We start from the raw sequence: 27,165 nt of genomic DNA on the forward strand, positions 1-27,165 counted from the left end.
GCTGGTGGTCATGGAAGGCGCCGTAAGGGCTGTACGACTCGTGAATGCCTTCCTCTGACCGACAGTGCAACCATATCGGCAGCGTATTGGCGAGGCATTCGTCTTCATGAACGACAATTCGCGCCCCCATCGTGCACATCTTATGAATGACTTCCTTCAGGATAACGACATCGCTCGACTAGAGTGGCCAAAATGTTCTTCCGACATGAACCCTGTCGAACATGCCTGGGATAGATTGAAAAGGACTGTTTATTTATGACATGACCCACCAACCACGTTGAGGGATCTACGCCGAATCGCCGTTGAGTAGTGGGACAATCTGGACCAACAGCGCCTTGATAAAATTGTGGATAGTATGCCACGACGAATACAAGCATGCATCAATACAAGAGGACGTGCTACTGGGTATTAGAGGTACCGGTGTGTACAGCAATCTGGACCACCAACACTGAAGATCTCGATGTACGCAATGTGTGGTTTTTATGAGCAATAAAAAGGGTGGAAATGACATTTATGTTGGTCCATACTACAATTTTCTGTATAGGTTCCGGAACTCTCGGAACCGAGGTGATGCAACACATTTTTTGATGTGTGTAATATGAGAAGTGATACCTCTACTACTTAACCAGCAAAGGATTTTTAATTTAGTAACATATCTGTATATCTGCATCTGCACTTTTGATTCATGAGCTTACTACGTACTACATTATCGCAAGACCAGGTTTGAAACGTCAGTTGGAAAAATTAATCGCATCCGTTACTTTTAAGAAGCGAGGTTTTGACGTACAAACCTAAGTTTTTCTTTTTAGTGTGGATGAAGATCTAAGGAATAATAAACTGAGAAAACTGAAAGGACTACTTACAGAAATAGACATTTAAGTTACCCGAATAACTAACCTGTCATTCGTAGAAAAATCCAGGCTGTCGAAGGGACTCATTGACGATAGAGTGGATAGGATTTTGGAGAGGCTGGAGAAGAAAAATGGTACGGGTCAGAGTAAGTTTGCCACAGTCGTTCCTAGGACTTCTGTCTACGACTTTTTTCACATCCGACAATGAACTGTATGTATGAAACATCTCAGTTTGGAACGTGGTTCGGACTACACGTTAAACTCTAGGTACCTCCATAATTAGCAAATAGGTCAGAAGGCAAGGGCATACCATCTCTAATACGATAATGTCTAGAGAAGTATGCTCCAGGCCAAAGTAGCTATATCCTGTTACGATAACAATGTACATATATTATTGGTAACATCATCCTTCTGGAGAAATTGAAGAAGCTGTTTTTGGAAGGCACTATGCACTATCTATAGCAATGTGAAGTAGTGCATCACACTGGAATATTATATAAAACATTTTTGGAATATGCGATGGAGGCCCGATGGTTGCTACAACCATTCACTTCTTTCAGGATGGAAATCCAAGAGCAAACAGCGAAAAATAAGAGTGATGAGATATTGATGATTATTTCAGTCAGATCGACAAATTACAATGGACGAAAATCATGTTTAGGTCTTCATCCGAAATCTAATCGTCGTTAGGCAGTAACAAAAGATCTCGTACAAAACTCATATACAGACAGGTGTGAAAAATCTACCGATAAGGCATTACAGCTGTGATGGGCATGAGATTGCGGACAATATGTGGCAGAACTGAGGGCTACACCAAACATCATGTGACTTACTGTTTTGTTAGAGGGGGAAGTATACCGTCATAGAACGCCACGTTACACAAACCATGTCATCTGAAATGCAGAGGGCTGTGCTGCTAGCATTGGAAAACAATGTTATTAAACGTAGTTAATACACAATCAACGGAACCAAGACCACTTTACTCGATACAGAGTTGAGGTATGCGGTCATGCTGTGAGAGTTACCAGGTTCATCTCTTCCTGATGAGTGCACAAGCTTACCAGCGTTTGTTCAAAGAAGTACCAGGAAGGTATGAATAGTGAAATATTTACAAGGATCAGTTAAATGAGGGAAACAGAGACCATCGAAAGAGGAGTCCAGTCGACATCAGTGTGTCAGCCTTGGAGTTTGTCCTCAGTGATGTGACGAAAGTAGATGAACGGCCTGGAACTACACGATGGGATAGAAATTACATCGGGATTTCGATGAGACAAGATTGAAATTCCACTCCTGTCACCATGATTTAGAATATCTGTCGTTTTCCTAAACGTTTAAACTACAGAATGTCTGTATGGTTCCTACAGCAAGACTACAGCCATTTTCTTCCCCTATCCGTGTCCTACTAGAACTTGTGCTCTGTATCTAATGACCCCGAAATGGAAAGAGTCATTAAACTAACACTTTCTATTAGCACACGCAATGATTGGCTTAAGTAGAAACTTGAGGACGCCAATAATTTGACGGTAAAAGAAAACGCAATATGCACGGATCATTGCACTAACTGCTAAGAGCTGAAAAATACAAACAGCAGTAGATTATAAAGACACTGTCGTGACTGAGCACATCGATAGAAGGGAAGAAAGAAAGCAATGAGCCACTCATATTGGCAACGAGATTGCTACCTATATTGGAATGTAGTCAAGCTGCTAGTTACGGAGAGATCACTCTCAACGACGATCATATACCATTATTAGAGGATAAGACTGATTAGCGGCGATGACTTTAGATTTTCCTGGAAGAGGATTATCTGAGGTCGGTAGGCCCTCGTGAAGCCAGCTGAGAAACTGCATGACAAAGAATCAATAGACTAAGATTCGCTTGTTGGTGGAAACGGCGAAAGGTAGGCAACAGTCTCATCAGATGTCGGAACAACACCGACTTATAACATCGTTACGGTCGGGCGAATGACACGAAAACAGTTTTCCGTGGCGCACCGCAGGTGACTTCGTCATTATGGAAAGCACAGTGGGGGAACAGTCATTCAGTACAAAATAGTGGATACTCTGTTTACGTATTTACCTTACAATTAATCTAGAGACTTTACTCCCCGCTACGGTCGCAGGTTCGAATCCTGCCTCGGGCATGGATGTGTGTAATGTCCTTAGGTTAGTTAGGTTTAGGTAGTTCTAAGTTCTAGGGGACTGATGACCTTAGAAGTTAAGTCTCGTAGTGCTCCGAGCCATTTGAACCATTTTTGAACTTTACTCCCATATTGAGAACAACATCGTCAAGAAACAGCCTGAATATACTGCTGACACTAGTTTTCGTGTGCTATGACTTAATACTGCAGAATTTTCCCCATTTTTTATAAATCTACGATCGAATGAAAGCTCTCGTTCCAATTCTAATCCATTGCTTCAGACAGAAACATCAGTTCATTAGAACACCTATGAAACGCATCGATTACTTTCAAAATACTTTTCTTGACAAAATACAATATCTAATTTTTAATCTTCAAAGCAGACGCAATCGTTTGTTTATGCAGTTTTTTTTAGGTCGTAGCTCAAGTTTTCTTACTTCGCCCCTACACAGTCATTATATTATAAACATGTTTTGCACTTAACAGAGCCAGCAGCCTGTGATGTGTGATGGACTTAGACTTGTACTACTATGCACTAAACCCTGCATAAAAGTGGCCTTCAAGTAAATTTTAAATTATATATAGGATTATCTGATTATAAGGTACATTGCCATTATGTCATATGGCTTATATGACGCCAAAAAATGACATCACAAGCAAATATTACAAATGAAGCTGCCTCAGCTGAAGACATGGCGTTACAAGCAGAAAGGATGACGCGTGCTATAGGATGAGAAATAATTTGTTCTTAAAGATTTTATTGTCGTTCAAATTTCAAAATCACCTCAAAAATGTAATGACGCTGGGGACCTGTTACTTCTGAAAAGTATCAACAAAAATAGGCACAGGAATTGTGGAATGAATATCTACTAATGGGAGCTCAGAAAGATCTCAACGTTCATAACAGCTTTTTTTTATATCTCTTTCTTAGATATAAAGTGGTGTTACTTACCTTCCGAACAGAATGTAATTTATTGGGTTATATTAATCAAACTTCTTTCGAACCATTTATCTACCTGACACTCTCCGTACGGCTGTCTCTTCGTTTCCAGGCGGAAAGGTGGTGCAGTAGCAGATACCTTTCGAAAATACCGGAAGATATACAGAACATGCTCATTTGGGTCTTGCAAAAATAGGTGTTCTGTGTTTAAAACGACTTATTTTTCGAAGACGGTATGATTATTTTAGAGAAGCTACATTTTTCTCGAGGAATGTGATTTATGATCGACCGTAAAATAGTATCGTATATCCTGCAAGTAAGATACATTATGTATACTGATATGCAATTATGTGCTGTTGTTTCAATCACTTCGTGACCAATTCGCTGCTTAGTATGTTAGTCTCATAAAATGTGTAGTCGTTGTTGAGATAAGAACTCGTGGAATTGTTTACGTGATCATGCAAGCTAGATTCGGTGCCAACTGTTAACAAAATGGATGGAAAAAATTGTATCTAATTTTATGATAAAACAGAAACTTCTTTATTACCAACTCCACAGAAAAGTACGTAGAATTTTAAACAAATTACAAGACTGTGCAATGAGAATGAATTGTCGTATTATGTCCGATTCATGAGTTCTGGGAAAGACTTAAACACAGGTTCAATAAAATTTATACTAACCGTCCTTGAGAAACAAGCCATTGATTTTTTTCATTCCTGAAGAGTGTCTAAGCTATATGTACCTGTAATAAATGCATTCATTCCAACCTAAAAAGTACTTAATCTATTAAACAGGCAGATGCTCTTTCACATTCAGTGAAGGCACTCTTTCGAGGAGGCATAGAACATACATTCATACCAAAGAACTGTATTCGCATGACTCATTCAAGTGACTAGCCTTTAGCGAAAGGTATACAAAACCGTGCTTCATTCACCATGTTCTAATATTACAGATGTCACGAACATTTCATTATCCTCATAAATGATACAAATATAGCTGTGTCAAAATGAAAAAATAATGTTAGAAATAAATTAATCAACAACATGCGTAAGGATAGATGATGTATATAAATAAAATAAAGTTAATACTGCCACATATCGTCATCAACAGAGCGAAGAGGCGCACTGGTAAGACTCTAGACTGGCACGACGGAAGACATCTGTTCACAACCCCGTCCGGCCATCCAGATGTAGGTCTGCCGTAGATGCCCCAAACCACTTAACGCAAATTCCAGTATTATTCCTTCGAAAAATTGCTCGTGTTTCGGCCGTAGTGATCCCGCCGTCGACGGGACATTATTACCTAACCTTCCTTCCACATTCTCGTCTTTAGAGTTCTTGTATAATGAAGGATTGTCACATTAATGAAGGAAGGATGAAAATATAGAACTAAAAGTTTAAAATCTTTCTCAGAACTGTTGAGGGCAAATGAAAGCTAAATTTAAGCGGTTTCTGGCTCACTGGCAGCTTGTAAAGCTCACAGGAATGCAGCCGGGTAGAGTCGACGAAGAAGGCAGAAGGCAGTATTCCCGTGAGATTGTCGAACATATTTGAGCATTTTCCACCTGTTTTGAAGCTATTTTCATTTGGTGGTACAAGGTGAGGGGGGGGGGGCGGGGAGGGAGAGCTGGAATCTCGAAACAACAGGAAGTAGAAAGGTAAAACAAAGCAATGAGCGGGAAAGCTTATTACGATACTACAACGAACATTTCCTAAAAGCTGAGTAATTAAAATCAGCTATCCTACAATCCAGTTGAATGGCGGGTGATAACAGTTGGTGCTGGGAGAGAGGAATAGCGAGACAGCCAGTTGGATTTATTTGTGACGTTTGACATACGGAAGGCAGCGAAATGGCTGAATATTTTTACTTGCACTCTTGTTTTCGGTAGCAGCAGTAAATAACCACTAAAATGAATTTTAATGTTTTATTTATGATGTTCTTTGCGGAAATGTCATCACGTTAGAAACCTAAATTTGAAGTAACCGTTCTTTTTATGTTGTCTCTGTATGAGAACCAGGGTAACTACCGTGTCAAAACCAGTAAATAGTACATATAATCAATGCAAGACCTTATTAAAATAAATAACATTTTCATAAGTCATATTTCCGAAGCGTACGTAGAGTACGAGAAGACCGGGTAATCGGACCCCACAGCGTAACAGGAGCCATTCGCCATTCACCTGTGTAATACGCGTTATTAAGGTCAGCTTGCTTCAGCATAATGGCAACAGTGTGGTACAGAACCTAACATATTCGATTTTATTCAGCCTCACACGATGTGCCACAGACAATACGTTGGGGATCATCGCCCCAGCTATTGTAAGGAGCTGGACACTCAGAAATATGTCTATAAGACTCATTCTAGGAATAATATTCAGTTTGTTGATATAGCTTGCAAAAAATCCCTCCACAAAGTGTCCATTCAAAGTTAAGGTTAAGGTAATTTGTGATACATCGCCCGTGTAGTGAACCATTTCTTGTTACACTAACCATTGCTCGACAGAGCTTGGTGGGGTGTATGCTGAAATGAACTATGAAAAAAAGCAACATTCAAAGTTCTTAACAGCGTTACGGTACAGAAAAAAATCAAAGAAATGCACGATTAAGAAAAACTGCAAAGAACACAGAGGCAATTTTTTTTCTTTTTTTAATTTTTTTTCACTCAAATGGCAGTGCGGCAATTATAGACCCGTCTGCCCTGGAAGTTGAGAGTGGGGAAAGGATTTCCCCACTTGGAAGAACTCGGGATGGGCTTCACAGTTCTGTTATTTGCCATACAATAAAGATAAGTCTCCAAAACCTCTGTTACATCCAGGGTCTACAGCCTGTTTCAACATATGAGCGAAAAACATGGTCCAAGTAAAATACCGAGACACTACTTGTCGTGAATGTTTAAATCTTCACTTTCTCAACACATATTCCTGACCACTAGTACCCGCTCTGATTCAAAAGCAATAAGAAAGGAAGAATATGTCCACACAAGTTTAATCCAATATCATCCACGAGAAAGCAGCCAATAGGGAGAAACGGGGAATAAGTTTATTATACAGAATGAGCCACATACGAATGAGAAACATGGGAACCGGTGGATCTGATTATATCGAGATAAGGGTAATCACAGTCATTGCTTCACTTAATAAATCCTGTGCTACTTTTGGACAAAATAATTTTGAAATTCCTCATTTCTCACAACAAAGATAAAGAACGCAAATGTAAATAGAAAACAAAGGTCTTAAAACCACATGAATCAGAACAGATGGTGAAGCGAACTGCAGGTGGTGGCTCATGTCGGTACCAATGACGTGTGTCGCTTTGGATCGGAGCAGATTCTGTCTGGTTTCGGGCGGCTAGCGGAACTGGTAGAATGCCGGTCTTGCTTCCGAGATTAAGGCGGAGCTCGCCATCTGCAACATCGCCGATAGAACCGACTGTGGTCTTTTGGTGCAGAGCCGACTGGAGGGTCTGAATCAGAGGCTCAGGCGGTTCTGTGACCTTGTAGGCTGCAGATTTCTTGACTTGCGCTATCGGGTGGTGGGTTCCCGGGTTGCACTTAATAGGTCAGGAGTCCACTACACACAGGAGGCGGCTACACGGGTAACGGGGGCTGTGTGAAGAGACTGGGTGGTTTTTTAGGTTAGAGGGTCTCAGGGAATCACAGAAGGGGCGTCCGTCTAAAAGTGGGCAAGTAAAACACATTAAGGTAGTTGTAGAAACGATTGGTATTATAGTTGTAAATTGTCGTAGCTGTGTTGGGAAAGAACAAGAGCTCCAAGCCCTAATAGAAAGCACTGAAGCTCAAATAGTTTTAGGTACAGAGAGCTGGCTAAAGCCGGAAATAAGTTCAGCCGAAATTTTTTGAAACGGTCTAACAGCGTTCAGAAAGGATAGATTAAATACAGTTGGTGGTGGACTATTTATTTCTGTCAGAGGTAATTTACTTGTAGCGAAATTGAAGTAGATAGTTCGTGTGAAATAGTATGGGTAGAGGTTATACCTGACAATCGGACTAAAATATTAACTGGATCGTTTTACCGACCCCCCGACTCAGAAGATATAGTTGCTGGACAGTTCATAGAATACTTGAGTCTCATTTCAAATAAGTACCCCGCTCATACAATTATAGTCGGTGGTGAGTTCAATCTACCCTCGATATGCTGGAAAAATTATACGTTTAAAGACGGTGGCAAGCATGAAACGTCATCCGAAATCGTACTCAATGCTTTCTCAGAAAATTATTTTGAACAATTAGTTCATGAGCCCACTCGAAGCGTAAATGGTTGCGAAACCATACTTGACCTTTTAGCAACAAATAATACTGGACAAATAGCGTGTATTGTGACGAATACAGGAATTAGCGACCACAAGGCAGTTGCTGCTAGGCTGAATACCGTAACACCTACAACCATAAAAAAGAACGCAAAGTATATCTATTTAAAAAAACTGATAAGAATGCTCTTAACACCTTTTTAAGAGACAGTCTTCACTCCTTCCAATCTGGTCATGTAAGTGTAGAAAAGTTGTGAAATGTTTTCAAAGAGATACTATCGACAGCAATTGAGAGATATACCACATAAATTAATAAGTGGCAGTACTAATCCCCCATGGTACACAAAACGGATCAGATCGTTGTTGCAGAAGCAACGAAAAAGACATGCCAAACTTAAAAGCCGCAAAAACCCCAAGATTGGCAAAGTTTTACAGAAGTTCGAAATATAGCACGTACTTCAATGCGAGATGCTTTTAATAATTTCCACAACGAAATTCTGTTTCGAAATCTGGCAGAAAACCCAAAGAGATTCTGGTCATACTTAAAGCACACCAGTGGCAAGACGCAATCACTACCTTCAGTACGCGGTAACAACGGTGAAGTCGCTGATGACAGTGCTACTAAAGTAGAGTTTTCCGAAAAACTCCTTCACCAAAGAAGACGAAGTAAATATTCCTGAATTTCAATCAAGAACAACTGACAAGATGAGAAACATAAAAGTAGATATCTTCGGAATAACGAAGCAGCTTAAATCACTTAATAAAGACAAGGCCTCCGGTCCAGATTGTACACCAGTCAGGTTCCTCTCAGAGTGTGCTGATAAAATAGCTTCATATTTAGCAATTATATTCAACCACTCGCTCACAGAAAGATCCGTACCTAAGAACTGGAAAATTGCTCAAGTCACCAATACCCAAAAAGGGAAATAGGAGTAATCCGCTGAATTACAGGTCTGTATCACTAACGTCGATTTGCAGTAGGGTTTTGGAACTTACACTGTATTCGAAAATTATGAAGTACCTCGAAGAAAACGATTTATTGACACACAGTCAGCACGGATTCAAAAAATATCGTTCTTGTGAAACACAACTAGCTCTTTATATTCATGAAGTAATAAGTGCTATAGACAGGGGACGTCAAATTGATTCCATATTTTTAGATTTCCAGAAGGCTTTCGACACCGTTCCTCGCAAGCGTCTTCTAACCGAACTGCGTGCCTACGGAGTATCGCCTCAGTTGTGCGACTGGATTCATGGTTTCCTGTCAGAAAGGTCACAGTTCGTAGTAATAGACGGAAAGTCATCGAGTAAAACTAGAAGTAATATTCGGCGTTCCCCAAGGAAGTGTTATAGGCCCTCTATTGTTCCTGATCTATATTAACGACACAGGAGACACTCTGAATAGCCGTCTTAGATTGTTTGCGGATGATGCTGTCATTTACCGTCTTGTAAAGTCATCAGACGATCAAAACGACTTGCAAAATGATTTAGGTAAGATATCTGTATGGTGCGAAACGTGGCAATTGACCCTGAATAAAGAAAAGTGTGAAGTTATTCACATGAGTACTAAAAGAAATCAGCTAAATTTCTATAACGCGATAAGTCACACAAATCTGAAGTATTCATCTAAATACTTAGGGATTACAATTACAAATAACCTAAATTGGAACGATGACATAGATAATATTGTGCGTAGAGCAAACCAAAGACTACGATTCATATTCAGATCACTTAGAAGGTGCAACAGGTCTACTAAAGAAGACTGTTTACACCACGCTTGTCCGCTCTATTCTGGAGTATTGCTGTGCGGTGTGGGATCCGCATCAGGTGGGACTGTCGGATGACATTGAAAAAGTACAAAGAAGGGCAGCTTGTTATGTATTATCGCGAAACAGGGGAGATAGTGTCACACATGATACGTGAATTGGAGTGGCAATCATTAAAACAAAGGCGTTTTTCGTTGCGACGGGATCTTCTCATAAAATTTCTATCACCAGTTTTCTCCTGCGACTGCGAAAACATTGTTGTCATCCACATACATAGGGAGAAATGATCATCACGATAAAATAAGAGAAATCAGGGCTCGCACATAAAAATTTAAGTGCTCTTTTTTCCCGCGTGCCGTTCGAGAGTGGAACGGTAGAGAGCTTGAATGTGGTTCATTGAACCCTCTACCAGGCACTTCATTGTGAATAGCAGAGTAATCACGTAGATGTAGATGTAGGTGCTTGCAGGTAATATATCAATTTATGCGAGGGAGTTATACCTAAGGATTTTCCTATTTTGTAAACTGTTTAGCTTTAATTAGTTGTAACTGAACCCGTATTTGCTGCTGCTCATGCATCAGTTGTTGAGAGGACACTTTTCTGAGACATGAGTGGTAAACACCTAGATGTAAGGTATAAACGCGAAGGCCGATAGTCCTACCAGAGGAACGTGAGGGCCGCTGACTTGCTTCTCTTCCAAATAAGTGCCATCAGCGGAAGGTGTATGCCAACAACTTCTCCAGCAATGTAAACGGCAGACAGTGAGTAAATCTGTGACCTGTCTCTCCCAGCACTTCATTCACCTCAAGAGGACTGAAGCCATGACGGACCTGCACTCGCTACCGCAAAACAGCATCGCCACAGAGGAGGGTCTCACCGTGTGCTCTTGTGCGTCTCATAACGCGCTTGTCGGATTCAGTACACCAGCCCTACACCTCACACACTCCGCGCCATCTCCCAACGTCACTCCTCACCGTTCCTACATTTACACGCACTTCGTACCATCGTCCACCCACACCTCAAACCAAGGTCACCCAAACTCACACTCTACACAATATGCCAACGACATGTAACACCAATCCTATACCTACACACAGTCCATACCCTCTCCCAAAGACACATCACCAAGCCTACACCAACACAAACTCCATATCATCTAATATTGACATATCATCCCTATGCCTTCACACTCTCTCCCAATGAAGCCAGTCGACTTTTTCTCCCCAGCAATGAAACCCACCCTGATATCTGTCCTATCAGCTCTGACTATCATGACATCCTCAACATCAGAGCTTCTCTTTTTCCTTCTCTTTCCATCCTCTGCTACTCATTCCTTCATACCACAACCCAGCCCCTGTCCCAGCCTCACATTTCCTTTCTGACTTCTAATATTCATCCTCATCCCTCTGCATATCTGTTCTCATCTCGTCATTCTGTCCGACCTTACTACATTGCAGTTTTAAATACAGCTCTGAGACAGCAACCATATAAAAACAAGATATGTAAATATAGTCAACGGGTTGCAACAAGATTCTACATTAACCTTATGTCGACAACGATTAATGGCGTCTTCACCAGAAAAACCAGCCCTTAGTGGCGTAAGGCTATAATTTTCCTGACAATTACCAACTTTGTCAGCTCCAGTGTACATTATTTTAGATCGTTTAAATATAAACTCCTTACGAAGTATTTTATATGATGAGAGCATTTTACCCTTAAATCTGTTCATCTATTAGTACACGTAACTGTTTGTATTTTCTGACGAAGACTCCCATAGTCAGTGTCGAAACCAGGTTAAAGTAAAATCTTACTGCAACGCTTGGCTGTATCATGCATATCAGATCACTTATCATTCTGTTTCTATTCACAACCCAGAACCGTACAGGGTCTCTAGCATTCTCTCTCCTAACTGTCCATCCCCAGTGAGAGTCCTTCCAATTTGAGGTGATGCACTTCATTTCAGTATCTATCGGAAAAAGTAAATAGTTACAGTTTTAATACCAATATTGAAAGTGTGAGGTAACAGGCTAGTTGTGGCGCCTTAGAAATAATCTAAGTTCGGAGTTGGCGTGGCCGCACGGGCCGCTCGGGAAGCCGGAGCCCGGCAGCGGCCACGTGGTGCCGAAAGTTAGCTGAGCAACAGGGGTAGCCCCAGCGCGGGGTCCAGCGAGCAAGTGGCTGGGAATTCCTTGGTGACGCTATGTCGATGAAAGAGACTTGTACACCGGGACAGCCAAAGATGGCGGACTTTGTGAAACCTTAATGGCAGACATTTCACAGTTGGTATAGCAATTAATAGTAGCCAGATGAATCATGATACCTTAAAAAGAAACATGTACATTACTATTATTTGCACGGCAATTCTGATGGTGTAATCAGATTTTCGATATCTTTATTAGTTTGATGTTTAGCATCTGACTGTAAATTATAGAAGTACCACCCAGCAACGAATTTCCAAAATCTAAACGATTCATCCGATTGCGTCAATCGAACTGTCTCTGGAAAGCTATTAGTGTAAACCTATATTGGTATAAATTACAGGCATGTAAGTTGAATAGTACAAGAACACATTGACACCGGTGTGTCAGACCCACCATACTTGCTCCGGACACTGCGAGAGGGCTGTACAAGCAATGATCACACGCACGGCACAGCGGACACACCAGGAACCGCGGTGTTGGCCGTCGAATGGCGCTAGCTGCGCAGCATTTGTGCACCGCCGCCGTCAGTGTCAGCCAGTTTTCCGTGGCATACGGAGCTCCATTGCAGTCTTTAACACTGGTAGCATGCCGCGACAGCGTGGACGTGAACCGTATGTGCAGTTGACGGACTTTGAGCGAGGGCGTATAGTGGGCATGCGGGAGGCCGGGTGGACGTACCGCCGAATTGCTCAACACGTGGGGCGTGAGGTCTCCACAGTACATCGATGTTGTCGCCAGTGGTCGGCGGAAGGTGCACGTGCCCGTCGACCTGGGACCGGACCGCAGCGACGCACGGATGCACGCCAAGACCGTAGGATCCTACGCAGTGCCGTAGGGGACCGCACCGCCACTTCCCAGCAAATTAGGGACACTGTTGCTCCTGGGGTATCGGCGAGGACCATTCGCAACCGTCTCCATGAAGCTGGGCTACGGTCCCGCACACCGTTAGGCCGTCTTCCGCTCACGCCCCAACATCGTGCAGCCCGCCTCCAGTGGTGTCGCGACAGGCGTGAATGGAGGGACGAATGGAGACGTGTCGTCTTCAGCGATGAGAGTCGCTTCTGCCTTGGTGCCAATGATGGTCGTATGCGTGTTTGGCGCCGTGCAGGTGAGCGCCACAATCAGGACTGCATACGACCGAGGCACACAGGGCCAACACCCGGCATCATGGTGTGGGGAGCGATCTCCTACACTGGCCGTACACCACTGGTGATCGTCGAGGGAACACTGAATAGTGCACGGTACATCCAAACCGTCATCGAACCCATCGTTCTACCATTCCTAGACCGGCAAGGGAACTTGCTGTTCCAACAGGACAATGCACGTCCGCATGTATCCCGTGCCACCCAACGTGCTCTAGAAGGTGTAAGTCAACTACCCTGGCCAGCAAGATCTCCGGATCTGTCCCCCATTGAGCATGTTTGGGACTGGATGAAGCGTCGTCTCACGCGGTCTGCACGTCCAGCACGAACGCTGGTCCAACTGAGGCGCCAGGTGGAAATGGCATGGCAAGCCGTTCCACAGGACTACATCCAGCATCTCTACGATCGTCTCCATGGGAGAATAGCAGCCTGCATTGCTGCGAAAGGTGGATATACACTGTACTAGTGCCGACATTGTGCATGCTCTGTTGCCTGTGTCTATGTGCCTGTGGTTCTGTCAGTGTGATCATGTGATGTATCTGACCCCAGGAATGTGTCAATAAAGTTTCCCCTTCCTGGGACAATGAATTCACGGTGTTCTTATTTCAATTTCCAGGAGTGTATATAAATGACCTGGGTGACAATCTGAGCAGTTCTCTTAGGTTGTTCGCAGATGATGCTGTAATTTACCGTCTAGTAAGGTCATCCGAAGACCAGTATCAGTTGCAAAGCTATTTAGAAAAGATTGCTGTATGGTGTGCCAGGTGGCAGTTGACGCTAAATAACGAAAAATGTGTGGTGATCCACATGAGTTCCAAAGGAAATCCGTTGGAATTCGATTAATCGATAAATAGTACAATTCTCAAGGCTGTCAATTCAACTAAGTACCTGGGTATTAAAATTACGAACAACTTCAGTTGGAAAGACCACATAGATAATACGAGGTGCATTCAAGTTCTAAGGCCTCCGATTCTTTTTCTCCGGACTGGAAAGAGATAGAAACATGCGCATTGTTTTAAAATGAGGCCGCATTCATTGTCAATACGTCCCAGAGATGGCAGCACCGTACGCAGATGGAATTTTACCGCCAGTGGCGAGAATGAGAACTGTTTTAAATACTTAAAATGGCGACGTTTTCCTTACTTGAACAGCGTGCAATCATTCGTTTTCTGTATTTGCGTGGTGTGAATCCAATTGAAATTCATCGACAGTTGAAGGAGACATGTGGTGATGCAGTTATGGATGTGTCGAAAGTGCGTTCGTGGGTGCAACAGTTTAATGAAGACAGAACATCGTGTGACAACAAACCGAAACAACCTCGGGTTCGCACAAACCGGTCTGACAACATGATCGAGAAAGTGGAGAGAATTGTTTTGGGGGATCGCCAAATGACTGTTGAACAGATCGCCTCCAGAGTTGGCATTTCTGTGGGCTCTGTGCACACAATCCTTCATGACGACGTGAAAATGCGAAAAGTGTCATCCAGGTGGGTGCCACGAATGCTGACGGACGACCACATGGCTGCCCGTGTGGCATGTTGCCAAGCAATGTTGACGCGCAACGACAGCATGAATGGGACTTTCTTTTCGTCGGTTGTGACAACGGATGAGACGTGGATGCCATTTTTCAATCCAGAAACAAAGCGCCAGTCAGCTCAATGGAAGCACCCAGATTCACCTCCAGCAAAAAAATTTCGGGTAACCGCCAGTGCTGAAAAAATGATGGTGTCCATGTTCTGGGACAGCGAGGGCGTAATCCTTACCCATTGCGTTCCAAAGGGCACTACGGTAACAGGTGCAGCCTACGAAAATGTTTTGAAGAACAAATTCCTTCCTGCACTGCAACAAAAACGTCTGGGAAGGGCTGCGCGTGTGCTGTTTCACTAAGACAACGCACCCGCACATCGAGCTAACGTTACGCAACAGTTTCTTCGTGATAAAAACTTTGACGTGATTCCTCATGCTCCCTACTCACCTGACCTGGCTCCTAGTGACTTTTGGATTTTTCCAACAATCAAAGACACTCTCCGTGGCCGCACATTCATCAGCAGTGCTGCTATTGCCTCAGCGATTTTCCAGTGGTCAAAACAGACTCCTAAAGAAGCCTTCGCCGCTGCCATGGAATCATGGCGTCAGCGTTGTGAAAAATGTGTGCGTCTGCAAGGCGATTACGTCGAGAAGTAACGCCAGTTTCATCGATTTCGGGTGAGTAGTTAATTAGAAAAAAAATCGGAGGCCTTAGAACTTGAATGCACCTCGTATTGTGGGGAAGGCGAGCCAAAGGTTGCGTTTCATTGGCAGGACACTTAGAAGATGCAACAAGTCCACTAAAGAGACAGCTTACACTACACTAGTTCGTCCTCTGTTAGAGTATTGCTGCGCGGTGTGGGATCCTTACCAGGTGGGATTGACGGAGGACATCGAAAGGGTGCAAAAAAGGGCAGCTCGATTTGTATTATCACGTAATAGGGGAGAAAGTGTGGCAGATATGATACGCGAGTTGTTCACCAACTTTCTCTTCCGAATGCGAAAATATTTTGTTGAGCCCAACCTACATAGGTAGGAATGATCATCAAAGTAAAATAAGAGAAATCAGAGCTAGAACAGAAAGGTTTAGGTGTTCGTTTTTCCCGCGCGCTGTTCGGGAGTAGAATGGTAGAGAGATAGTATGAGTGTGGTTCGATGAACCCTCTGCCAAGCACTTAAATGTGAATTGCAGAGTAATCATGTAAATGTAGATGTAGAACTACGTATCCCAGCCCCTAGACAGCTAAACCAGCAAATAATTTTAATATTGCAGTTCTGTGTTGGAGGGTACATAGTTGAGGGCCACACCTCACCACACTCATCATTCCATATATTATTAGAAAGCCCGCAAAAGTAACATTTTCGATCTGCTCATATAGTGTAACGAGTAGCGCCCCTAGCTAGTGAGACAGTGCGGTAAGCTAGACATGAAGCAAATCCTTCCGGAGGATCAACGACCGTGCGTTATTACACTACAGAGATACGACAGCGGACTAGATGTAACAACCGATTGGCGAGTCGACTGCTTTTTCGATCAGTCGGTTTTTTTTTAGTCGGACGACACGACCGAATGAAACTGGTCTCTGCAGCCATGGCCGTTATGTGAATGTTTTGTCACTCTCTCAGCTTGAGTGGTTTCACTTGACGTGAGACAACCGACTGACAGAAGTCTCTCGCAGTTACGCCAGATGTATGAATGTTTTCACTCAGTCTCTGGGTTTGAGTTGGTTTCATTTACTTTTTCAGCCTTTTCGATTACACATGAACCATGATTACGGTCGCCTACTTTTTTTAGAGACAAATAACGCATCTTATTTCAAGGAAATCTGAATATAAAGTAAGTTTCTAAAAGGAATCAATTTCTAAATTTATGTATTTCTTTACTTAACTGCAGGTCGCCGGCCGGTGTGACCGTGCGGTTCTAGGCGCTTCAGTCTGGAACCGCGTGACCGCTACGGTCGCAGGTTCGAATCCTGCCTCGGGCATGGATGTGTGTGATGTCCTTAGGTTAGTTAGGTTTAAGTAGTTCTAAGTTCTAGGGGACTGATGACCACAGATGTTAAGTCCCATAGTGCTCAGAGACATTTGAACATTTAACTGCGCGTTAACTTCTGGCAATAAACACAGATTTTTTGTTGTATTTTTAAAGGTTAATAATTGGCGATAAGTTATAAATTTATGTTTATATAAATAAAGAATTCTTTACAGACGAATGGAAAAAACTGGTAGAAGCCGATCTCGGGGAAGATCAGTTTGGATTCCGTAGACTTAGGGAAAGCTTTTGACAATGTTGATTGAAATACTCTCTTTAAAATTCTGAAGGTGTCAGGGCTCAAACACAGGTAGCGAAAGGCTATTAACAATTTGTACAGAAACCAGATGCCAGTTATAAGAGTCGAGGGGCATGAAATGGAATCAGTGGTTGGGAAGGGAGTGAGACAGGGTTTTAGCCTCTCCCCGATGTTATTCAATCTGTATATTGAGCAAGCAGTAAAGGAAATAAAAGCAAAATTCTGAGTAGGAATTAAAATCCGTGGAGAAGAAATAAAAAATTTGAGGTTCGCCGATGACATTGTAATTCTGTTACAGACAGCAAACGACCTGGAAGAACAGCTGAACGAATGGACAGTGTCTTGGAAGGAGGATATTAGATGAACATCAACAAAAGCAAAACGAGGATAATGTAGTCGAATTAAATCGGGTGATGCTGCGGGAATTAGATTAGGAAATGAGACGCTTAAAGTAGTAAATGAGTTTTGCTATTTGGGGAGCAAAATAACTGATGATGGTCGAAGTAGAGAGGATATAAAATGTAGACTGGCAATGGCAAGGAAAGCGTTTCTGAAGAAGAGAAATTTGTTAACATCGAGTATAGATTTAAGTGTCAGAAAGTCGTTTCTGAAAGTATTTGTATGGAGTGTAGCCATGCATGGAAGTGAAACGAGGACGATAAATAGTTTAGACAAGAAGAGAATAGAAACTTTCGTAACGTGGTGCTACAGAAGAATGCTGAAGATCAGATGGGTACATCACATAACTAATGAGGAGGTACTGAATAGAATTGGGGAGAAGAGAAATTTGTGGCACAACTTGACTAGAAGAAGGGATCGGTTGGTAGGGCGTGTTCTGAAGCATCAAGGGATTACCAGTTTAGTATTGTTAGGCAGCGTGGAGGGTAAAAATCGTAGAGAAAGATCAAGAGATGAATACACTAAACAGATTCAGAAGGATGTAGGTTGCAGTAGATACTGGGGGATGAAGCTTGCACAGGATGAGTAGCATGGAGAGCTGCATCAAACCAGTCTCTGGAGTGAAGATGACAACAACAACAACAAATGAAGAATTACCTTTTACTTTGTATTCTCTCTCTTTCCGCTTGTTTCCACCCATTACTGATAATTGTATATCAATAATCGCTGAAGTGACTTTAACAGAAAACATGTATGATACAATTTATTTAAATGTTGGGTGACTTACTTACTTCCTTCTTAAGCATATACAGCACTTACGAAAGTATCTTTTTGCGAGAATATGTCATAATTCGTTAATTTTCTTTGAATTTCATTAATTAACACAGTTTCATAACATGAATCATCCTTGCACTGAATTTATAATGAGGATAACTTTTTATTGGGCAACATGATTTCTTCCACTTCCATGCCACTGAGCGTTTCAGCATTTTGATCCACACACAACGTTCACTATTAAGGACACGCTTTCTCCCTATAAACATGGACGAAACATTGAACTAAACTACTTATTGGCACTCGATAAAAAGCAGATATCGGAACGACAATAAAAGTGACGACAGGAGACAAAGGCAATTTAACAATGGCAAAACGATCGAATGTTTCCGCTCAGAACTGAGGGCGTCGGACTTCGTCAACTGTTTTCATTCGACTGCTCCCACAGACTGCTTTCACTCGAAAGAAACGAATCAATAATAATTCTCCAGCTACGTAAAACTACAAACGATTGAATCGAATGTTTTCATCTGGTGGCTTCCGTAGATCGGTTTCACTTAAAACAATGAATGAACAATTCGACCGATACGTAAAACAACTGAATGAGTCGACTGTTTTTCCAACAACGGACTGAATCGATTGTTTACATTCGATTCTACCCGTCACTAGTACGCCATCCAACACGAATGTGGTTTTTAGGGGGTTTCCCACGCTCGTTTAGTCAAATGCTGGGCTGGTCCCCTGATTTCGCCTCGGAGAATACGATATACAGGCAGCTAAAAATCCGATAACACCCAGAACAAATATTCCACGATTTACAGACAGAGCACTCGACTTCCCCCCGTCAGGTTACCTTGACGATAGGAAGGGCATACGGCCACACAGTTAAATAATAAAATAAGAGCTGCCAAATCCTGAGAAAGTGGACCCCGTACTAGGCAGTTAAGGTTAGACAAAACAATATTGAAAGTAATCTTTTAATATGTGAAAATACATTTCAAATTATTCTTGGCTGATTTACGTATTTTAAAACCATTAGACTGAAGAGCGGAATGTTTGTATGGCTGATATTCCAGTGGAGATAAGGGCATGAAACAACAACAAATAGAAAAACCAAGATTTGTGAGAATGTTTATACTACATCGCTGAATTGTATTTGGGGATGGTGATAGCATACTTGTTGATAACTATTCGTTCATGCAGACGCTCAGTAATAAGTGCACTAAAAGTTTACTCAGGGATGTTCAACAACCTCACTGGCCTGCCATTCCATCAGCTACCCTCAACACTGAATATTCTTTCAGTCTTTTAAAATGAATAAAAAATAATTTTTAAAATTTTGTTTGTTTTTGGACTTCGGCTACGTGATTTTTCAGCCGTATCGTTCCCCGAAGATGCATTCGTTGTATACACATCGTCATACGCACATGTATGATTCCTCTTGGTCTTTCAGCACCTAGTGTGGATGTGAACACAGTAACGACACACTGAAAACCCACACCCATACCTCAGGCGGGACTCGAGTACGAGACCTTAAATTTTCGACGTAGCAATAACAGTCCGAGTAAAAGGAGGTTGGCAAGAAGACCTTTGAACATAAGATGTTGACAGGATGTTGCTACTCACGTGACTGGTTTACTTCAGTAGCATCCTGTGCTTCGCTGCCTTGTAAGACTCTGACACATGTATTAACACAATTAATGTACTCTTGAATCCAGGTCTTGAAGAAACAGATAAGACTTACATGTAATCGCATTACTTATCGCGAATGTGCGCGTGCAGTGGGTGTCGCGCAGAGCCAGAAAGCACCAGTGCCAAAAGATAAGCTGCAACTGTGACTAATGCAGTAAGTGTATGTCTTTCAATTAATTTTACAAAAGCGCTCTTGTCAAACAGAGCAGAAAGAAACAGCAAATATGAAACTGAAGGACGCCACGGTTTTATGAGGGACGCTTTTCATGGCAAGAATTGCTCCAAGTGAAATCTTCCTGACTTTTTTAAAACGATCTTCCAAAATATGCCTCACAACCGCATTCCTAAATTTGGCGGATAATACTCTCACCGACTAAACGTTATGGCCTGCCTCAAAGACTCATTTTGCCGGCAGCTCTGTCTCCTGCACGAAACTATCAACATAAATCTCAAATCTCAATGGTGGACTATCACAGCTCATTGACAGCCCCAGCTAGAGGGGGTCGGGCAGATTAGGCATGGGGGGAGGGGGTAGGGGGGTGAGGGTGGTCGCAAAATCCTTGGGGTGGGGGGGGGGGGGGTACATCCGCTGGGCCTAAGCCTCATGGGGGGCCCCAAGTATCTGAAGGATGCAGATACCCCACATGCTCAGTTGGAAAATATTAGACTGCTATTGTTAAATAAGTTTTGTATCATACAATAAATAAAAGAACATTAATCCAGCACCAGCATAGCCAATCTAGCTCTTGCTTTCTGTTTCTGTTCACTTTCATTCTTCTTACAGGCCGATAGCAAACAATTCTATTTCGGGTTTAATCTTGAATGCATTATATTTTCTTTAGAAATCGTGTGTTAAAGCACCTTGTGATGGAGTCAGAAATGCGCTTACTTTTAACAAGTGTTGGAGATCCTACCAAAACATTTCCCTAACAACTCAACAACTGTACATGCCAAATGCTGTGAAACACCGTTATAATTTGGTAGGATTGCCAACAACATTTATAGATGAGACACTCCTAATTGCATCACAAGGTGATTTTACACGAAATGTACATAAAATTCTTTGCATTCAAGAGCAAATGCAAAATAAAATACATCTATTTGTATATGTTGTCTTAATAGAATGGTGAAAGTGAAGAAATGAAATGACCTGAAAGAGGTACACTGGCCATACTGATGCTTGGAAGTAAAGAGATAATGTTCTTATTTTGTTCGCCCATAGAACAGCCAACTTACACAGGATCTCACTTTTTACTTGACGCGACATTATTTCTTGGTCAAAGAGGCTTGGGCTTCAGAGGGCCATCTCAGAAAAATCAAGATCCAAATAATGGAAATTCCCGCGGAATATTAGAGCTCTTGAGTCACTGTGATGCAGTACTTGCAAAAGACAACAGAAAGGTCAGAGACAAGAGGCTGGAAAAAGTTTACAGGTGCACTATCTGTCAAGTGATACTCGAAACGAATTTATTTCTTATTGATAACACCGTGTCACGAGTGTCATTTTGGAACAGAGCGAAATGAGAAATATTTCTATTATTGCTGCTGCAACTCCTGATCTAAATCATGTTGAACAAGCACTATCATCCATAGTTACATTTAATAATGATGAAACTAATAAATATGAAATAAATGTAAGGTTTTTGGAATTACCAGATTATAATTAGAAAAGGGGAGTTGGTTTTGCACATTGAATTCGATCAATACTTGTAAAATACTCATTTCCTATCAGTGAATACTGTGGACAAGGTTATGACAACAGAAACAATATGAAAGGATCTTATGAAGCAGCTCAGACACATTTTCTCAGTGGAATCCTCTTGCAAAATTTCTCTGTCTGCTTGTCATAGCACGTGGAGTACACGGAGATGAGAGTTGTCATGAAGCATGTACTATTTTCGGAGCGATGCATCTTCTTTACAACCTGTTCAGCTGCAGTCCGCCACGATGGGAGATTCTGGAACAGTGTGTTGGAAGTTCTTTATGTTTGATGTGTGATACGTGTTGCATTTCTTGGATTCATGCTATAAGCCCAACTGCTGCTGATTTGGATAAGATTGTCACTGTTGTCGAAATTCTCAGTAAGTTAAATTTTTCAGCTGAAACACGTTCTGTTACATGGAATGGTTACTTGAGATCTTTCCAGTGTTTAGTCATGCCAGAAATTTGGTTGAAGTTGTTTGTGCCAACTGATTACAAAAGCAAATTACTGCAAGCTGGAAATACTACCACTGATGTTGAGGTAAGACATTTTGAGAAAGGCAATAGCGGTTAATCTCATGTACCGAAAGCTAACAATACAATAGCTAGCAATATGTGGACAGGGGCATGAATAAACAAGTTAAAGTGAAACACATTTTGGAGGCGAACTGAACAGGTGGTTAATGACAGGAAAACCCCATTTAACAAGAGAACAGTGAATTTCAGCGCAGAAAAGGATAAGGCCAGAGCGATACATTATGCCTTTTAACGTAAATACGGCCGGGATCGAGGGCAAGTGGCTGCATGGCATTAACACGGCTAGGCTGCGACCCAGCAAGAAAAATAAAATTCACCTCTAGTGGGACGGTGATTTGCTGAAGCCATACTGGGCGATGCAGATGCGACATGGTGGGAAGATCCCCATTACATAAAAGCATTTTGAGAACTAAAATGGCTAGGACTCTGTCTCGTCTCGCAGCAGACCACACAAGTGCGCGGAAAATAGCGAGGGCATTGAGAGCTTTGCTTTCTGTGAAGTGAGGACGATATGCTTCACCTGTCATGGCGACAGATAACAAAGAGGTAGTTAATTATTCCTGTGGAAATTTTTGCGGGAAAAGAAATTGTGCACGTTGCTACAACTCTTAGCGAGTATGCAATAGCCATTATTTCGCCTAGGGAAAGATAAACGTTCTACAGAACGCAGGAAAGTTGAGGCTGAATGAATTCAGTCAAGGTCGGATTAGGTAATTAGTATTTCAGATCCAGCACGGAGACAACACTGTTGCAGATGCGGCTTGGCGAATCATCACCACCCATTAGGCCACAGTAAATGTTGAGTCTCGATTTTGCTCACTCCAACTTGCGTACACTATGACCATTGAATATCAAAAGCTAGGATACTAACCTACCCTCACATTGAGTACATGAGAGTACTTTCATTGGTAAAAAAAGCAAATTTATTCTCCACCAACTCAGTACATTGACCAGCTAAGACAACGTAAATGCAAATGAGTAGTTGAAGATTTTTAATCATCATTTCCTGTGATAAAAAATGTTTATGTGTAGAGATAACGATTTCACTAAACGTCAGTTCAATATGTCCAAGAGTTAAATATTATGTTATTGAGTGTCAAAAGTAATTGCACATGATTGTTGTGTACACTTGACCCTTGAAAGCAGAGTTGATAAATTATATGTAGAAGAAAAAAAGGAATAGTTTTGTTGTCTTTCTAGAGTAGACCCCAAACTTTCACTTTTATTAATTCATACATTCTAGTTAAGTGTCAGCAGCATTTCTAATGATTCTTGTTATGATCTGCATCTGATATTAGCTGCCTTACAGGGTCAGGTTCATATTTATTTAGAATGTGTTTGACACCCTGGGCATGAGAAGACAGTTCATATGTTTCGCCCATTTGCGCGCGAAGTGGTAAGCTAAGTTTGCACACATTAGTACACTCACTGTGCACATACAGAAGGGCGGACAATGACAAAATGACTTAAAATATCTTCGCCAAAATTGGGCAACCTAATATGGATCCTGAATTTCTGGAGGTGCCCACTATGAAGAGGAAACCATACCTGATGATACCAGGAATTAAGTAAACGATGTGAATTCAGAAGATCTGTCAAGTGTTTAAGTCATTATTGACAATATAGTCGGCCGGCCGGTATGGCCAAGCGGTTCTAAGCGCTTCAGTCTGGAACCGCGCAACTGCTACGGTCGCAGGTTCGAATACTGCCTCGGGCATGGATGTGTGTGACGTCCTTAGGTTGGTTAGGTTTAAGTTGTTCTAAGTTCTAGGGGACTGATGACTTCAGATGTTAAGTCCCATAGTGCTCAGAGCCGTTTGAAACATTTTTTTTTGACAATTTAGTGTAACTTGAAAACCTGACAGAAAAAGGGTAGATTTTATATGAAACATTTGAGTTTTTATGGAAGTCTCAGAGATGACTGACGATCAGATAGCTGAGGCATGCAAGTTAATTATTAATGAATATCATAATGATGTCACAATAGATTTAAAAGAAAAGAATTAAATATGTAGGAACAATCCATATTTCGGCCGTTGAATACATTATGTTGGACTCACTAGACTTTTTGAGTAAGATACACGAGCATAAAATTTCAATTTTGTTTCAGAATTCACATGTAGCTATGCGTATGTTTTACACTCTTCCAGTGAATGTGGCTGAAGCAGAAAGATAGTTCAACACTCTGGATCACGTTAAAAACGTTCACACATCGACTATGCACCAACAACGTTTCACAGATTTGGGGACCTTGGCAGTTGAATATAATTTGGCAAGGCAAGTACACTTCGACGATCTGATTCAAACATTTGCTGAACGAAAGGATCGCAAAGCGCCACTGACAGTGTTATGGGCAAGTAGGTTATAGTATGCTACTCGTTCCACGGCTCATTGCGGTTTACAACCGAACACGCCGATGTCTGTTTGTTGGAACGTGTGGGCACGTCCTGGTATGAGCAGGGACAGAACACCATATCATAACGTTACTGGCACCAGACACTTCATCAACGTACAGATCAGTGTAACTGCTTGATTTTGGGGAGGGGACCAAACAGCGAGGTCATCGGTCCCATCGAATTAGAGAAGGATGGGGAAGAAGTCGGCCGTGCACTGTCAAAGAAACCATTCCAGCATTTGCCTGAAGCGATTTACCGAAATCACGGAAAACCTAAATCAGGATGGCCGGACGCGGGATTGAACCGTCGTCCTCCCGAATGCGAGTCCAGTGTGCTAATCACTGCGCCACCCCGCTCGTGATCAGTATAATACTTAACCTTTTGCTTTAAAATGAAGTGTAAGTAAATTGAGGCAATGTAAAAAATAAAATCAAATGGAATGTACACATATTTTATAATAGTTATTGAACAGTATCTGTATTTGAACTTTCTCTCTTACCGCGTAGATCTCGGTTGAGCTATCATGCAGTTCCCAACTGAGATGGTCTTAGGTTCCTGGTAACTTTCTTCATCACTGCTTTTCAAAGACTTATTTATTCTAGGCGCTTCAGTCTGGAACCGCGCGACCGCTACGGTCGCAGGTTCGAATCCTGCCTCGGGCATGGATGTGTGTGATGTCCTTAAGTTAGTTAGGTTTAAGTAGTTCTAAGTTCTAGGGGACTGATGACCTCAGATGTTAAGTCCCATAGTGCTCAGAGCCATTTGAACCATTTGAACTTATTTGTTACTGTTCTTTCAGTCTTCTACTCGACGAAAGCGACATGGCACTGCTATTTTTTCTCGATATATTTAGCTTTTGCACACTCATTCATCATTCATCCGTTTAGCGTGTTAGTTCTAAGTCGCTGTGAAAATTTTGAGACGTACTTTAAGGCTATTTTTGTTTTACTCCAATCCAAACGATTTTGACTGTAACAGAACGTAATACAAGGTGGATCGTAATAACTATTTCTAGTTTGCTGAAATACCAGAAGGCATGAAATTAAACATTTTCCATAATTAAGCAATGTCCAGTAATGCGTCGTTTTGAAGTTGTGCTGGTATGAAGAAAACTGTATTGAAATAAAACTGCTAGAAGGACTCGGTTGTAAAACGAGTTTGAAATTTAGAGCGCGATATTAGCAATGGCACGTCACGCAAGTGTGCTACAAACCGCATCCTTTTACGAAATAACTATAATTGAATGTAATGAAAATTGTAAATATATTTATAAATGTTATTTTAAATTGTATGTATTGCAGTCTATTCTAATTCCGATTGAAATCGTATGTGGAAATAAGAATTGCTGAAAATCTGGGAAAAAATATACGTACTGGAAGCAGAAAATTTAACATTCAGTGTCAGTTCTGGAATTACGAAGCCTGCGTTTGCGTACTTTTATATAAAAACAATGTTACGTATTTTAGTACCGGAAATTAAGCACCCAAATTTCACAGATGATATTCTGTGGCTTATAATAAAAAACTAACTTCATTAGTTAATTGATTCCGTGGTAGGAATACGAAACAAAAGCGTCTAAAATCTTACTGATGAGACTTGGCTTTTGTACAGTAAACGAAGCATTCGCAGAGACTTACTGACAAGCCCGGTCTCTGATACTTAACATACGGCCGCGTGAGCGGTGTGCTGACCACATGCCCCTCCATATCCGTGTCCAGTGATGCCTACGGTCTGAGGGTGACAGGGCGACCGGTCGGTACCGTTGGACCTTCACTGCCTCTTCGGGAGGAGTTTAGTTTAGAGTTACTGATAAGTTATGTTCATTTCCTCTACGACATCAAAAATTAGGAACGGTTACTCTGATACAGAAGATACAAAACTTTCTGTTCTGCGTCAGAACACTTCGCGCGACGGCATGTCACAGTCTGCATAATTTTCTCGAATGTTCACAGTCTCTGTAATTCAGGATAATAGCATCGGCTGTACTTGGTGGCGTGACTAGTGGCTCGAGGATACACGTGTGTATACTACCTCCCACTCTTGTTCAACCAACCGCGCAGTGAACAACTTTTAATTCGCTTGAATTCTTCCGGCAATACCTCGCGCAATGTATAGCACCGTAGTATAATTCGCATAAGTGAACATATGTTTAGTGCTTAATAAGAAATTACACTTATTTTGTATTTCATCCCAATGAGTATTTTTCGTGTATCTCCCCGAATTGTGTTACGTTTAAATCATGTCAAATCTTAAAATATGAATGGAACCGAACTGCTATATTTCGAGATTGGTCCAAATGACATACCGTGCCCCGGGCGCAGTCCTAGCTCTTAACGCCCTTGCGTGCAGTTAACTCGTATGTCGCATACAGTGAACGAAGAGCGCTCATCACTAACTACTGTAGCTGGAGGTTGTGTGTCCTCGGCTGCCTACGACTTGTGAACAGGATTATTCGCCTTGTTATAACGTTGGAATCCCGATACAACGTTAGTTTTTGGACACCACTAAAGTTTTGCGAGAGTTGAAAATCACAGAAAAACAAAT

This window comes from Schistocerca cancellata, chromosome 3, assembly GCF_023864275.1.
Source record: "Schistocerca cancellata isolate TAMUIC-IGC-003103 chromosome 3, iqSchCanc2.1, whole genome shotgun sequence".
In the NCBI taxonomy this organism is placed as follows: domain Eukaryota; kingdom Metazoa; phylum Arthropoda; class Insecta; order Orthoptera; family Acrididae; genus Schistocerca; species Schistocerca cancellata.